This window comes from Somniosus microcephalus, unplaced genomic scaffold, assembly GCF_052327205.1.
Source record: "Somniosus microcephalus isolate GS21.2 unplaced genomic scaffold, FLI_Smic_1.0 unresolved_chr6, whole genome shotgun sequence".
Lineage (NCBI taxonomy): Eukaryota > Metazoa > Chordata > Chondrichthyes > Squaliformes > Somniosidae > Somniosus > Somniosus microcephalus.
Window position 1 is genome coordinate 45072020 of NW_028225184.1, and position 16763 is coordinate 45088782.

General features: G+C 45.6%; 1 pseudogene; it reads left to right on the top strand.

Moving 5' to 3' along the window:
* The first annotated feature begins 303 nt into the window (after positions 1–303).
* LOC147087256 (uncharacterized) lies at positions 304–1279 on the top strand (annotated as a pseudogene).
* Positions 1280–16763: the final 15484 nt, after the last annotated feature.

The following is a 16763-nucleotide window of genomic DNA, read 5'->3' on the forward strand; positions in this document are numbered from 1 at the left end:
TTAACCGTATACCTCCAGGATATAGCTACTGTAATAGAAACACACTCGCAGACTATAAATTAGATAATTAAAGAGGAATACAATGCCTCACAGCAGGCAGCAGCAAAGGACGTTTGCAGCCCCTATGGGAATTGGATAGTGGAGCAAACCCGGGAAAACTTGGAGCAGATAAAGGCAGGGGAGGTACCCCTGTGGAGTACCAACCAACAGTTAAACGGGACCCTGACTCACGGACATGCTGGGGCGGGTACGCCCAAACGTCTCTTAAGTAGCCTCAATATGACAGTTTGTCAATTGCGAGCCATGGGTATAACCCACGCAGGTCGAATGCAAACCAGAAGTGGGGGTGTCCTGGATTTAGTTTTGGTCGTCCCGGTGATGGCACCGGATACACAACGGCGGGAGATATATCAGTTACAAAATATTGGTATACTAAAAGATGGTATACATTTATCTTACCACAATATGATATCTTACGCAGGGATGGTGAAAGAAAACCAGATGGGTACCAAGCTGGAAGGATGTGTCACCAGACATGCCATCATCATGTGCCCGCATTCAATCAGCCAAGGCCTGCAAGCCCAATGTGGTTTCAATAACACAGGCATGGAGATTAACTGCACCATGGAGGCATTGGATGCAGCCTCAAAGCCCACCCAGGTGGCATACTCCGGCAAAGGTGAATACTGTGTCATGACCAACTTGGAGACGTTTGAATATACCAATCTAACTTGCGACATCCCCAGTCCAGAGTTCTGCTTCACACCAGCAGTTCTGGTACGGATTGGACAAGAGGAGTTGGTGGACATACACCAGTTTAATATTACCTCTATTCTAGTGTCTGAAGACATCAAGTATGGATTGTGGAACTACATCAACATCATTGAGTATCCTATACCCCCACTGCCCGAACACCTGAGGCCAGTTACGGAAGGAGATACGGCTCTCCCAAAAGGTGTACTATAATCTGCAACAACGGAACACGGGTTTGAAGAAAGACATCGACGCGATCAAGGTGAACACATGAGTGGATGACATTTGGGACTGAGGACTGAATATACAGATCCAACCATGGATCCGACTGATTCCATATGTATTAGTCGTAGTGCAGTTAGTAATTGTCCTGACCTTGCTATGTATGACATGCAGGAAATGTAAATGGACTTGGGCGAAACAAATTGCAAAACAAGTAGTTAAAACTGCTAATGCTTGTACTGCTCCTACTCCAAGCGTTTCAGATGATGGCTTTAACAAGTTGTTGGAAAAATCATCTGGATGAATAATGAAGCAATTGTATTGTGAAGCAGGGAATGCCTAAATATTAACTTTACTCATCTGACGCATGTCTGGTGCCTCGACGGGTGGCCACCCCGACAGGATTCACAATAGACCATATGCAACAAATGTGCGGCCGACCTGGAATAGCCAAAGGGCTGCGGCGGGGGGTCGGGGGGGGGAAGTATGGAACAATTTGGGGGGGGTGCGGTTTACAGGAAAAACTTCATCATACGTGCTATTTGATGTGGGAAAAGCTATATGCAGTTCTGACATACTATAAACCCACCAGGTTATCACACTATCGTAGCGTAGAGAGCACACCCTCCAACCCCGCTTTAAGGGTCCTTTCCGGGGGTTGGAAGGGGGGACTGAAAGGTCCAGCTTGTTACCAATGAATTCGGGGATACTTGGCTATGTTTACCCGCTATTTACCAATAGTGTAGTTTTAGCTGACTGAAGCACATTTGTAGACTGCAAGACGCCAATTCACTGATCAAACTTCGGAATGTGTCTGTTCACAGCCTCAGTAGAGCCATTGTCTAAACACGGCCCGTCCTCCCAGGAGATAAGGGTACAATTAACAACGAACATTGTTCCAGTCACAGGGTACATGAATATCTGCGGCCTTGTAGCCATCCTGCTTGTTCGACAGTTAAGGATAAAACATGTTTTGTCAAACTATAAACTATGCCGACATCGGGGAAGTGTTAACAACAGGAATGTCGGGGGTAGGCTGAAACAACTAACATCTGTGACTGGCATGGTCAGAGGGTACCCGAGTTCAAGGGGTGGGCCCGACAGTTGAGTGACTAACCACATAAACCAATAAAGAGTAACTGTTGTGACACTGTTTGTACATGTACGCCCCCGTTCTGTAGTAGGTGGGCATTGCTTATAGGAATGTATAACGTGAATGAACCGCTACCTGTCACTCGAGAGTGCACCCCTAGATTGAGAAAGCTGGGTGGCTCATCCTTGTGCAAAAGTCTTTCGGTTGTATTAATAAATTCTGACCTTGTCCTCAATTCCGTCCCTGTCTGGGGTTTCTCCAAATTCTACTCTAACACCAATGTTCTATTGCACTGCAACTGACAATAATATTGCAGTGAAATTCAATTGCAATGCTCTATTGCATTGTAAATTCCTATTATATTGCAACGTGAAATTCCATTGCAATGTTTTCTTCATTGCAAATGACGATCATATTGCAAAGCGATATTCCATTTCAATGTTCTATTATATTGCAAATGACTATTGTATTGCAAAGTAATGTTCAATTGCAAAGTCCTATTGCATTGCAAATGACGATCATATTGCCAAGCGATATTCCATTTTGCAATGTGGAATTGAATGCAAATGACTATTATATTGCAACGTGACATTTCATTGCAAAGTTCTATTGAATTGCAAATGACATTCATATTGCAAACTGATATTCCATTGCAATGTTCAATTTAACTTCAATGACTATTCTGTTACAAAGAAATATTCTTCTGCAATGTTCTATTACATTACAAATGACGATTGTTTTGCAGTTATATTCCATTGCAATGTTCTGTTGCAGTGCAAATAACTACTATGTTGCAAACTGCTATTCCATTGCAATGTGCTAGTTCATTGCAAATGAATGAAATATTGCAAGTCAAAATTCCATTGCAATGTCTATTGCATTGCAAATGAATATTATATTGGAAAGTGATATTCCATTGACATGTTCTATTGCCTTGCAAATGAGGATCATTTCAAAAAGTGATAATCCATCGCAATGTTCTACTGCATTGCAAATGGCAATCATATTGCAAAGCGATATTCCATTGCAATATGCAATTGCATAGCAAATGACTATTATATTGCAAAGTGATAATCCACTGCACTGTTCCATTGCATTGCAAATGACTATTATATTGCAGTGTTATTACATTTCAATTTGAAATTGCGTTGAAAATGACTTCTATATTGCAAACTGAAGTGCCATTGCAATGTTCTGTGGCATTGTTAATGACTACTATATTGGAAACTGATATTCCATTGCAATGTTCCATTGCATTGCAACAATGATTATATTGCAAATTGATATGCCATTGCAATGTTCTATTGCACTGCAGCTGATGAAAGTTTTGTAGTGAAATTCCATTTCAATGTTCTATTGCATTTCAAATGCCGATTGATTTGCATTGATATTCAGTTGCAATGTTCTGTTGCGGAACAAATAACTACTATGTTGCAAAGTGCTATTCCAATACAGTGTGTTGTTGCATTGCAAATGAATATGATATTGCAACTTGAAATTCCATTGCAATGTTCTATTGCATTTCAAATGAATATTATATAGCAAAGTCATATTCCATTGCAATGTTCTATTGCATTGCAAATGACGATCATATTACAAGGTGATATTACATTGCAATATTACATTGCATTGCAAATTAACAATATATTGCAAAGCAATATTCCAGTTCAATTTTATACTACATTGCAAATACGATCACATTTCAAAGCAATACTCCATTGCAATTTGCAATTGCATTGCAATAGGCTACGAAATTGCAAAGTGATGTTCCATTGCAATGTTAAATTGCAATGCAAATGACTATTATATTGCAAAGTAATATTCCATTGAACAGTGCTTTTGCAGTGCAATTGACAATCATATTGCAGTGCGATAGTCCATTGCAATGTGCAATTGCATTGCAACTGACTATTTTATTGGCAAGCTGATATTCCATTGCAATTTTCGATTGCATTGCAAATGACGATTATATTGCAGTGATATTGCATTGCATTGTGCAATTACATTGCAAATGCGTACCGTATTGCAAAGTGATATTCATTTGCAAAGTCCTATTGCATTGCAAATGACAATCATATTGCAAAGTGATATTCCATTGCAATGTGATATTGCATTGCAAATGACTATTATATTGCAAAGTGATATTCCACTGCAATATTCTATTGCATTGCAAACTGATATTCCAATGCCTTGTTTCATTTCATTGCACTGAATATTATATTGCAAAATGATATTTCATTGCAATGTTATATTGCATTGCAAATGGTGATCATATTGCAAAGTGATATTCCATTGCAATGTTCCAATGCATTGCAAGGACAATTATATTGCAAAGTGATATTCCATTCCAATGCTCTATTGATTTGCAAATGACGATTATATTGCAGTGCTATTCCATTGCAATGTTCAGTTGCATTGCCAATAAATACTATGTTGCAAAGTGATATTCCATTGCAATGTCTTATGCCATTGCAATGTTCTGCTGCATTGCAAAAGATTATTTCATTGCAAATTGATATTCCATTGCAATGTTTCATTGCATTGCAAATGACCATTAGTTTGCAAAGCGATATTCCATTGCAATATTCTACTGCATTACAAATGACGATCATATTGCAAAGCATTGCAAATGACTATTATATTGCAAGGTAATATCCATTGCAATGTCATATTTCATTGCACATGCCTATTATATTGCAGTGATAATCCATTACAATGTTCTGTTGCATTGCAAATTACTATGTTGCAAAGTGATTTTCCATTTCAATGGCCTATTGCATTACAAATGAATATAACATTGCAAGTTAATGTTCCATTCTATTGCATTTCAATTAATATTTATCTTTTAAAGTGATATTCCATTGCAATGTGCTATTGTATTGCAAATGACGATTATATTGCAAAGCGACAGTCCACTCTAATGCCCTATTGCTTTGCAAATGACGATCACAATACAAAGCGATATTCCATTGCAAAGTTCTATTGCGTTGCAAATGACGATCATATTGCAGTGATATTCCATTGCAATGTTCTGCTGCATTGCATGTGACGATTATCCTGCAGTAGTATTCCATTATTCCATTTCAATGCGCTACTGCATTGCAAATATCTATTATATTGCAAAGCGATATTTCATTGTAATGTTCTTTTGCATTGAAAATGACGATCATAATTCAAAGCGATATTCCTTTGCAATGTGCTACTGTATGGTGAATTAATTTTGAATTGGGAGATAATTGTCAATTACAATGTCGCATTGCATTGCTATTGAAATGCAAATGTATATGATATTGCAAGTTAATATTCGATTGCAATGTTCTATTGCATTGCAAATGACTATTATATTGCAAAGTTATATTCCATTGAAATATGCTATCGCATTGCAAATGACAATGATATTGCAAAGTGATATTCCATTGAAATGTTCCATTGCATTGCAATGACAATTATATTGCAAATTGATTCCATTGCAATCTTCTATTGCATTGCAACTAACGATTATATTGCAGTAATATTCCATTGCAATGTTCTATTGCATGGCAAATGACTATTTATTGCAAACTGATATTCCATTATTTGTTCTATTCCATTGTGATGACTGCTCTTATTCCATCAAAGTGTTCCATTGCATTGTAATGACTATTATTTTACAAAGTGATACTCCATTACAATGTTCCATTGCATTGCAAATGAAGATTATTTTGCAAACTGATATTTCAATGCAATGTTGCATTGCAATGCACTGAGTATTATATTGCAAAAAGATACTCCATTGCAATGTTCTATTGCATTGCAAATGATGATCATATTGCAAAGCGACATTCCATTGCAATGTTCCAATGCATTGCAATGACAATAATATTGTAAAGTGACATTCCATTCCAATGCTCTATTGCTTTGCACATGACGATTATAATGCAGTGCTATTGCATTGCAATGTTCTGTTGCATTGCCAATGAATACTATGTTGCAAAGTGATATTCCATTGTAATGTCTCATTCCATTGCAATGTTCTGTTGCATTGCAAATGACTATTAGTTTGCAAAGCGATGTTCCATTGCAATATTCTACTGCATTGCAAATGATGATCTTATCGCAAATCGATATTGCATTGCAACGTACAAATGACAATTATATTGCCAGGTATAAGTCCATTGCAATGTCATTTTGCATTGCAAATAACTATTATTTTGCAGTGATAATCCATTAAAATATTCTGTTGCATTGCAAATTACTATGTTGCAAAGTGAGATTCCATTTCATAATCCTACTGCATTACAAATGAATATAATATTGCAAGTTAAAATTCCATTGCAGTGCTCTATTGCATTGCACATGTCAATTATATTGCAAAGTGATGTTCCATTACTATGTGCTATTGCATAGAAAATGAATTATATTGCAAAGTGATATTCCATTGAAATGTTCTATTGCATTGCACATTACTATTACATTGCAAAGTGATATTCAATTGCAATATGCAATGGCAGTGCAAATGACTGCGACAATGCAACGTTTCGTGCAACTGCAAAGTCCTATTGCATTGCAAATGACGATCAGAAGGCAAAGTGATATTCTTTTGAAATGTGCCATTGCATTGCAAATGATGACTATAGTGCAAACTGGTATTCCACTGCAATGTTCTCTTGCATTGCAAATGAATTATATTGAAAAGTGATATTCTTTTGCAATGTGATATTGCATTGCAAAAGACTATTGTACTGGCCGCGCTAGACATGCTCCTATCTAGTTATCCAGCAAGTTAAACACTTATTCAATATAATTCTTCATGAAGTCGTTTGCTGTTTGAAGCCTTTACTTGAACAATTTTGTGAAACTGTAAACAAAGATAAAGTATGTTTTGTACATAAACTGAGTACTATACATTCGATATTACATAAGATATAAACATATTTACAACAGTAGAATAGATTAATTGTATAACTAACTAACATTTGGACTCACTTCTTTAACTATCAAATATTAACCTTTTATCAACATACGCCTAGTGAAATGAAGAATAGATTTGCCTTTCTAATCTAGGTTTTATTAACTTAAAAATCCTGTAGCACATCTTCAACACCCAGTCCCAACTAAAGGCTGGAAAGAACTGAATTTAAGATGGCCACCACAAATCACATGACATCAACTACCAATGAGATTACAACATATATCCCAAGGCAGGAAACAAACAACCAATCACAATACTTCTTACTAAACATAAAAAATAATCACCACACCTAGAAATTCAGTATAGCCACTTTTGGGGCGCTAAAGTTGGGCGGCCGCTAAAGTATGCACCCGGCGCAAAGTCGCGACACCTTCGCCGATATTCAGTCGCATTGCCCCAAGAGGTTGCTGCTTTGCTAAAACAGGCGATGCACGACTATCTTTAGGTGCTAATCCGGCGGTGCTGAGCGATACCCCCGAGGCCGGTTGCAGTGCCGGTGCGGCGAGTTGCTGATTGACGGCAGACACTCTGGTGCCAGTCACCTCTTAAAGGGGGAGGGTGGATTTGTTCACCTGCCACGCCCTGCACACTGCAGCCCTCAACCTAGGCCTGACCACTTCAGCTTCATCTGCACAACACCCAGGGCTATGGAGAAGGCCAGGGAGAGAGTGCAGCACTTCAGCGATGGTGACCTGAGGGTGCTGGTTGGCGGAGTGGAGCGCAGGCGGCATGCTCTGTTCCCAGAAGGTGGCAAGAGGCCGCTGCCCAGCGCCTACCGGAAAGCCTGGAGGGAGGTCTCAAACAGGGTGTCTTCCAGCAGCGTGGTTGCCAGGACTCCTGTGCAATGCCGGAAAAAGTTCAACGACCTCACTCAGGTTGTCAGGGTGAGTACCCTTTCCAGTGTGCTCCTCATCCCTGCATGTGCACCTCACTTTATGGGCAAAGGGACCTGAAAGCCCTAATGGCCAGCCCTCATCCAGCAGCTATGGGACTGTCATGAAAATCACTTGCACATTCAGCACTTTACACACTGTACAAGCTATTCCATCATGGGAGGCATTGCAGCCAAGATCAGGGCTTCACACTGTCAGGGCCAGTCCACCATGGGAGGCGTTGCAGACAAGATCAGGGTTTCACACTGTACAAGCTATTCGACCATGGGAGGCAGTGCACACAAGATCAGGGCTTCACACTGTACTTAGAGGCCGTCCTTTCTCTTGCAGGCCAAGGTGGCGCACAACCGGCGGAAATGAAGTGAGACCGGGGGAGGCCGTCCTGACGTCAAAGAGCTCTCCGACCTCGACCAGCGTGCAGAGTGCATTATGGCAGGCCGGCTGATTGGCCCCATCGCCAGTGGAGATGCCGACCCTGTTCTGGGCACCAATGGTAAGGGCATCACCTTTTTGACCTCTCTCGTTCCACTTGCGCCTTAGATCAGCATCCTTTGCCACTGTCCAACCAATGCAGTGAATGGCAGCACTCATGCCTCCCTCGCTGCTGCCCTGTCCTCACTCTAAAGCTACTCTTGTGCCTTCCTGCTTTCAGATGGTGTATCGCCAGGTGAGGAGGCGGGCCCTCAAGCTGCCACTGTCAGCGCTTCTGAATTCGAGGAGGAGGAAGAGGAAGCCGGCCCATCAGTGCCACCCTGAGCCGTGCCAGCCCATGGCGATGAAGGGGACATGTCTTCCCTGGAGGGGAGCCGGGGGGAAGGGTCGGAGGAGAGTGAAGCTCCGGGGACCAGCAGCCTGCAACAATGCGGGAGGGGTGGGGAATCTCGGCGGAATTCTCCCCAGAGGGTGAGTGCGGCCTCCAGTCCTGCGACGATGAGCACAGAGGAGGTGCGGCTCCTGGAGGAAATGGCCATCCAGGCTGAGCGCAGGCACAATGAGCTCATGGCTGCAGTGACAAGGATGCCTGACTCCATTGAGTCTTTGTCAAGGAGTGTGCAGCAATTTGGAGCAGCGCAGGCCAGGAGTCTGGATCAATTCAGTGCAGCACAGGCCAGGAGTCTGCAGGACTTCACGGCAGCACAGGCGGCTTCGAGCCAAGTGCTCAGTCATGCCGTCCATTCACTGGCTGTTGTCATGCGGACACAGACCAGGGCCACACGGGCACTAACTGCTGCCACCCTCGCTGGATCAGCCAGTCATCGCCAGGGCACTCGCCGCGCAGCAGCAGCCCAGCAGTCTGTTCTTCAGCTGTTTGCTGCGCATGCTGCAGTGCTGGCCCGTGCGAGTGCCAATGTATCAGGTGACCAGGGAGCACCTGCGATCTATCAGGTAGGCACCATTCCTGCAGCCGACACTGCCACTCTGCCATTGCAGCTGCAACGAGCCGCTGGACAGATTGCTGCTGCACAAGCAGAGTTGGAGCAGTCAGCAGCCGGCCCCTCCAGGGCCAGAGCTTGTGCAGGCCGACCCCAAGGGCATCTGCCGCCTCGCTATCTGACCCTCAGCAGCCTTCCCCCAGCCTTGCTGCAGCCACTGGGCTCCCATTGAGAAGGAGCTGCAGGGCGGGCAGGGGCCAGGCAAGGATGCGACAGGCAGCGCCCTCGCAGGGCAAAAAGTAGAAGGTCTGCACAAATGCTTTGTGGTTGTTGAAAGGTCGAGACTGGTGTAGTTGTGTTTTTGTAAGGCCGAGACTGGTGTAGTTGTGTTTTTGTAAGGCCGAGACTGGTGTCCTTCTTTGTCTTTGTAAGGCCGAGACTGTTACTTTTGTGTTTTTGGAGGGGGCTTCTCCACATGAGGTTGTAATGTGGGAAGGCCTGAGGTTTGCAATAAATTAATATTTTTAAATTGCACTGTGCATGGTCTTTTTGTCAAGTCCTGGTTTCCCTGCTCGGCTGAGGGCATGTGGAGCGGATACATTCATCAGCTGACATTGGCACAAGCCATTCCCTGAGAGGGGGCCTAGAACCGACGTTCAATAAGCCGGCGACGGGCAGCCCTTGCACTTTCTGCCTCCCTCCTGTGCTGGTCCTCCTCCTCCTCCTCCTCCTCCTCCTCAGGTGGTCCTCCAATCTCTGGTGGCATTGGCTGAGTCCTGCGGATAGCCAGGATGTTCAGCATGCAGCAAACGACCACGAAATGGGAGACTCGCTCCGGCGAATATTATAGGGCTCCACCGGAACGATCCAGACAGTGGAACCGTTGCTTCAGGACGCCGATTGTTCGCTCAATGATGTTCCTGGTCGCTTGATGGCTATCGATGTATCCCTCTTCAGCAGGGGTGCTGGGCGCACGGAGCGGGGTCATCAGCCAGGTACACAAAGATAGCCTTTGTCCCCGATAAGCCATCCTCGTGGGTGAGGCTGGGCCTGGAACATGTCTGCCACTGAAGTCTGGCGCAGGATGAAGGTATCGTGGCTGCTGCCTGGAAAGCGGGCATTGACAGCTAGAATGAGCTGCCTGTGGTCACACACCAGCTGGACGTTGAGCGAATGGTAGCCCTTCTGGTTGCAGTAATCCTCGGAATTCTCCAGAGGTGCTCGCAAAGCCACATGCGTGCAGTCAATGGCGCCCTTCACCATGGGGAAGCCCGCGAATGCTGCAAAGCCCATTGCACGCTGTTGCTGCTTGGAAAGGGCCATGGGGAAGGAGATGAACTGACGTCTCCTTTTTAAAAGGGCATTGGTCACCTGGCGGATGCAGCAATGCACGGCGAACTGGGAGATGTTGGCAATGTCCCCAGTAGCGGATTGGAAGGAGCCGGTGGCATAGAAGTTGAGAGCCACCATCACATTCACTGCCACCGACAGAGACGTCCTGCTCCTCAGGTGTGGCTGCAGATCACCGCCAAGCAGGTAGCAGATCTCTGTGACCACCTCCCTTCGGAATCGCAGCCTCTGAACACACTGCTCATCAGACATGTTGAGATAGGAGAACTGCTGGCGGTATACCCTGGGTGGGTAAGGCCTCCGTTCCCGACGCCTGTTGCCCCATCTCGGTCTAGCCAGGACTGCCACTCTCTCACGGCGTCTGTGAGCCGTTTGGATGCAATGGAGAAGGCCAGCGTTTGCACCCATTGCAGCCCCTATAATATGTTAGCAAACAATGATATGTCAATGAAGGCAAAGACAAGTGGAAAGCTGTGGCCTGAAGCCACAAGTACCTGTCCGAATGTTGAGCCAAAGCAGAAAGCTATCTACCTTGGTCTCTCTGCAAAGATCCGTCTCTCAATAAGGAATGCTGCGAAATAGCAACCATTTATAGTGCAGGAGGAGTGCCCTTTAGTTTGCCACCCCCGCGCCCCGCATCGACTGAGCACCGTTCCACTCTACCAGTCGCTAGGGGCGCCAGGCGTACAATGGGGCGTCATGACAGAATTTCCGGTTTGGGGCACACAAAGAGCGTTGCACGAGGAAATGACGTCAGGATCTGCGCGTGCAGCTGAGCGCGCGCAAAGACTTTGCGCCGCCGCTAAATCGTGAGTGAAGTTGGGGAGAGGCGCAGATCGCGCTGCGCCCGGCCGCTAGCCACCTAGCGCCCAACATCTCCTCCTCCTAAGGTGCAACGGGCTGGCACAACCAACTGAATTTCTAGGCCATAGTGTTATCAAAATACTACTCTGACAACGTTGATATTATGCTAAGAAACAAAGATACTCACAGATATTGCACTTGGCCTAACATATGAAATCAGATTACATTGGATTGTGAAACCCTTATGGAATCCTCCATTACTGCCAGGTTCTTCCTGGAATACTACTTCCTGTGTTACACAGGAAGAAACGTACGAAGGTCAAATGACCTCTCACAGGAAGAAAGGAACAAAGGTCAAATGACTTCTGCTTCATACAAACACACTGCTAACACAATAACTACCACCAGAGGGTGCTATCTGCACACATAAAATAGTCCATCGGTCCAGAACACTCCCCGTCTGGAGTCGTTAATGATGCCACATAGTCTGAGCTCTACTTGTCACTGGAGTCCTCTGGCGACAAAAGAAGAACCACCTCAGAGACGGTCCATTCATGTCGATGATAGGATGCAGCTTCCATAGACTGCTTTGTGGGGCTAGGTTGCGTTCTGCTACGCACAGTTCCAATCTGGGTATGGTGAGGTCTGGCTGCGGCGTGAACTTGCCTCTATCAAAGGCGAAGCCGATCTTGCTTTGTTCTTCTTGAGTGGTGACCTTCTGATAAGCCACACCTGCAATGGCCTTAGCGGATGTGTCTGCAAAGACACAAAGCTCTTTGAATTGGGCATTTAAGGGAGAGAAAGACGAATAGCCGCGAGGTATTCAGATCTCCTGTAAGTCTTGGAACGAGCTGTTCTACCTTTAAGAGAACTATTGTATGTAACCGTTCACCTTTAAGAGAACTATTTTAGGTGTGGCACGACTTTATCTTGGCTGCTGTATACTGTAATACCGACGGTGACCACACCAGTATATAAGTGCTGTGTCAGGATTTATTGGGCAGATTCGCCCTGACCTTCGAATAGTAAAGTCCTGTTTAAGTTACCCTTGTAGTCTGTGTATTACTTCGCTATACAACCCACAGACTTTACAGTGGCGACGAGTTCGATCTTACCCTGCAGCAACAATACTTCTGAAGAAGTAAACGAGCGTCGAAAAGAGGCACCCGCCCTCGTCGTTTTGCTGAGAGAAAACTCGAGTCTGCAGACCAAGAAAGGATGAAGATTTCAAACACGAAGTCTTCCATCAGCAACAGGCACGGATTGTCCCTTCTGTTATTGAATGGCGGGGCAGGCTCGAGGGGCCGGATGGCCCACTTCTCCTCCTATATATTCTGTTCTTATTCTTATTTCTGTCCGTTCTGCCTCTTTGTCCCTCTGTTCACAGGTCGATTTTTGCTCTGACAGATTCTGCATCTTTCAGTTCCTCATTAGATTGTAAGTTTATCTTCAATCAGTGTCCTCTGGTTACCGTCCCTCCTGTCACTGGCAAGCGTTTCTCCGTTTTACCTCTATCAAAACCCCTTGCAATTTTGAAAGACTGTTATTATATTTCCTCTTAACCTTCTGAGAAGAACAATCCCAGACTCTCAACATAACTGAAGTTCCTTATCCCTTGGACCACTCAGCAAGACGTCAAACTAAGGGTCTCATTCTGTATGTCTATCTTTGTCTCCCTCTTTGAAACTATCTCTCTCTGTATAGGATTCTGGGGCTGTCTGAAATGCCTCCAATCAATGCACCCACGTGAAGATATGCCTGCTCTTGATCAATCTTTGAACTTTCAACAACGCTGCAGCATCAACAGCTAAAAAATGCACTTCCTTGCCTTCTGTTTCAAAGTCAGCAGGAAATGACATTTGGAACGAGACAATTTAAATGAGTACATGCCCACATTTAACTGCAGCTCACAGTGTCAGAACAGTCACAGTTAATATCAGTCCTCCACTGGGCTGCCAGCCTCCATGAATCCATGACACTGAGATGGATAGCTCAGACATACCCACTCAACGAGAGCACACACGGTCATTTTGTGTGTTTTTGATGCTTTGGCTCCAGAGCGGACCTGTGTGTGAAGCGAGGAGCGAGGCGGAGGTTAAAAGCGGCGGATTCAGCGAGGCCCGACCAGAGCGGACCTGTGTGTGAAGCGAGGAGCGAGGCGGAGGTTAAAAGCGGCGGATTCAGCGAGGCCCGACCAGAGCGGACCTGTGTGTGAAGCGAAGAGCGAGGCGGAGGTTAAAAGCGGCGGATTCAGCGAGGCCCGACCAGAGCGGACCTGTGTGTGAAGTGGGGAGTGCAGCGGCAGTTAAAAGTGGCGGATTCAGTGAGGCCCGTCCAGAGCGGACCTGTGTGTGAAGCGAGGAGCGCAGCGGCAGTTAAAAGTGGCGGATTCAGCGAGGCCCGACCAGAGCGGACCTGTGTGTGAAGCGAGGTGCGCGGCAGCAGTTAAAAGCGGCGGATTCAGTGAGGCCCGTCCAGAGCGGACCTGTGTGTGAAGCGAGGAGCGCAGCGGCAGTTAAAAGTGGCGGATACAGCGAGGCCCGACCAGAACAGACCTGCGTGTGGAGCAGCGAGCGCGGCGAGTCTAAAAGCGGCGGATTCAGCGAGGCCCGAACAGAGCGGACCTGTGTGTGGAGCAGCGAGCGTGGCGGGTCTAAAAGCAGCAGATTGAGCGAGGCCCGACCAGAGTGGACCTGTGTGTGGAGCAGCGAGCGCGGCGGGTCTAAAAGCAGCAGATTGAGCGAGGCCCGACCAGAGTGGACCTGTGTGTGGAGCAGCGAGCGCGGCGGGTCTAAAAGAGGCTGATTCAGCGAGGCCCATCCACAGCACACCTCTGTGTGAAGCGAGGAGCGTGGCGGCAGTTAAAATCGGCGGATTCAGTGAGGCCCAACCAGAACAGACCTGTGTGTGAAGCGAGGTGCGCGGCAGCAGTTAAAAGCGATGGATTCAGCAAGGCCCGATCAGAGCAGACCTGTGTGTGAAGCGAGGAGAGCGGCGGCAGTTAAAAGCGATGGATTCAGCGAGGACCGACCAGAGCGGACCTGTGTGTGAAGCGAGGAGAGCGGCGGCAGTTAAAAGTGGCGGATTCAGCGAGGCCTGATCGGAGCGGACCTGTGTGTGAAGCGAGGAGCGTGGCGGCAGTTAAAGTGATGGATTCAGCGAGGCCTGACCTGAGCGGACCTGTGTGAGTATTTCTCTATTTTTAACCTTTAACTCCGTGGTTTGCAGTTACTAAGGTCTCTCTGGTGTAGTGGGGACTGTTGGTAAACCACTTAACTGTAGTGTAATTAGTGGGATTGATTGATTTAATTTAATTTCAATTAATTAAAGGTTAATCATTGCAGGACAGCTCGTCCACGTGATATGCTCCTCCTGCAATATGTGGGAACTCAGGGACACTTCCTGTGTCCCTGACAACTACATGTGCAGGAAGTGCATCCAGCTGAAGCAACTGACAGTCCACATTGCGGCACTGCAGCTGCGATTGGATGCATACTGGAGCGTTCAAGATGCTCAGGGCACCGTGAATAGCACGCTTACAGAGTTGGACACACCGCAGGTATAGATTGGACAGGAAGAAAGGGAATGGTTGCCCAACAGGCGAAGCGCTAGGCGCAGGCAGGTAGTGTAGGTGTCCCCTGCGGACATCCACCTCTCAAACAGATGCACCACTTTGAGGGCTGTTGCGGGGGATGGCTTATCAGAGGAAGGCAGCAGCAGCCAACTTCCGGCCACCAGGGTTGGCTCTGCTGCACAGAATTGGAGGAAAAAAATAGGCGTTTCTACAGCCGCAAATGAGACTCCAGGATGGTGTGTTGCCTCCCTGGTGCAAGGGTCAAGCATATCTCAGAGCGGCTGCAGAACATCTTGGAAGGGGAGGGTGGACAGCCAGCTGTCGTGGGGCATATAGGCACCAACGATACCGGTAAAATGCGGGGTGAGTTCCTCAAAGCGGAATATAGTGAGTTAGGAGGTCAATTAAAAAATTAGACCTTAAAGGTAGTAATCACAGGATTGCTACCAGTGACACGTGCTAGTCAGAGTTGAAATAAAAGGATATTTCAGATGAATACGTGGCTAGAGGAATGGTGCTTTGGGGAGGGAGTCAAGTTCCTCGGACCTTGGAACCGGTTCTGGGGGAGGTGGGACCAGTACAATTCGGATGGTCTGCATCTGGGCAGGGCTGGAATCGACGTCCAAGGTGGAGTGTTTGCTAGTGCTCTGAGGGATGGTTTAAACTATAATGGCAGGGGGCTGGGAAGCTGAGCAGGGAGACAGAGGAAAGGGAATCAAGGATAGAAGAAAAAGATAGGCAGTCAGAGAAATCAGCGGTTTAAATCAAAAGTGGCCACAGTAAATAATAATTCTAATAGGTCTAAGAGCGTTATAAAAACAAGCCTGAAGGCTTTGTGTCTTAATGCGAGGAGCATTTGTAATAATTTGGATGAATTGGCTGCGCAAATAGAGGTAAACGATTAATATTTGGTTGGGATTACGGAAACGTGGCTCAAGGATGGCCAAGGCTGGGAACTCAACATCCAGGGGTATTCGATATTCAGGAAAGCTAGGCAAGAAGGAAAGGGAGTTGGGGTAGCATTACTGGTTAAGGAAGGAATTAACACAATTGTAATGAAGAATATTAACTCGGATGATGTGGAATCTGTATGGGTAGAATTGAGAAATACTTACGGGAATAAAACATTAGTGGGAGTGGTTTATAGACCTCCAAACAGTAAGGCGGAGGTTGGGGATGGCATTAAAAGGGAAATTAAAGAAGCGTGCATTAAGGGCACAGCAGTCATCATGGGTGACTTTAATCTACTAATAGATTGGGCTAACCAAATTAGTAACAATACTGTGGAGGAGGAATTCCTGCAGTGTTTACAGGAGCAGTTTACGATTCAAAAAAGGAGGACAAAGGGATTAATTCAGAAAGGGAAAATAAATTATGAGAGTAAACTTTCAGGGAACATAAAAACTGACTGTAAAAGCTTTTATAGATATGTGAAGAGAAAAAGATTGGTGAAGTCAAGCGTAGGTCCCTTGCAGTCAGAATCAGGGGAATTTATCATGGGAAACAAAGAAATGGCAGACCAACGAAATACATATTATGGTTCTGTCTTCAAAAAGGAGGACACAAATAAATCCCCGAGATGCTAGGGAACATATGGCCTGATGAAAGGGCGGAACTGAAGGAAATCATTATTTGTAAGGAAATGCTGTTAGGAAAACTGATGGGACTGAAGGCCGATAAATCCCCAGGGACTGATAATCTACATCCTAGGGTACTTAAGGAAGTGGCCCTAGAAATTGTAGATGCATTG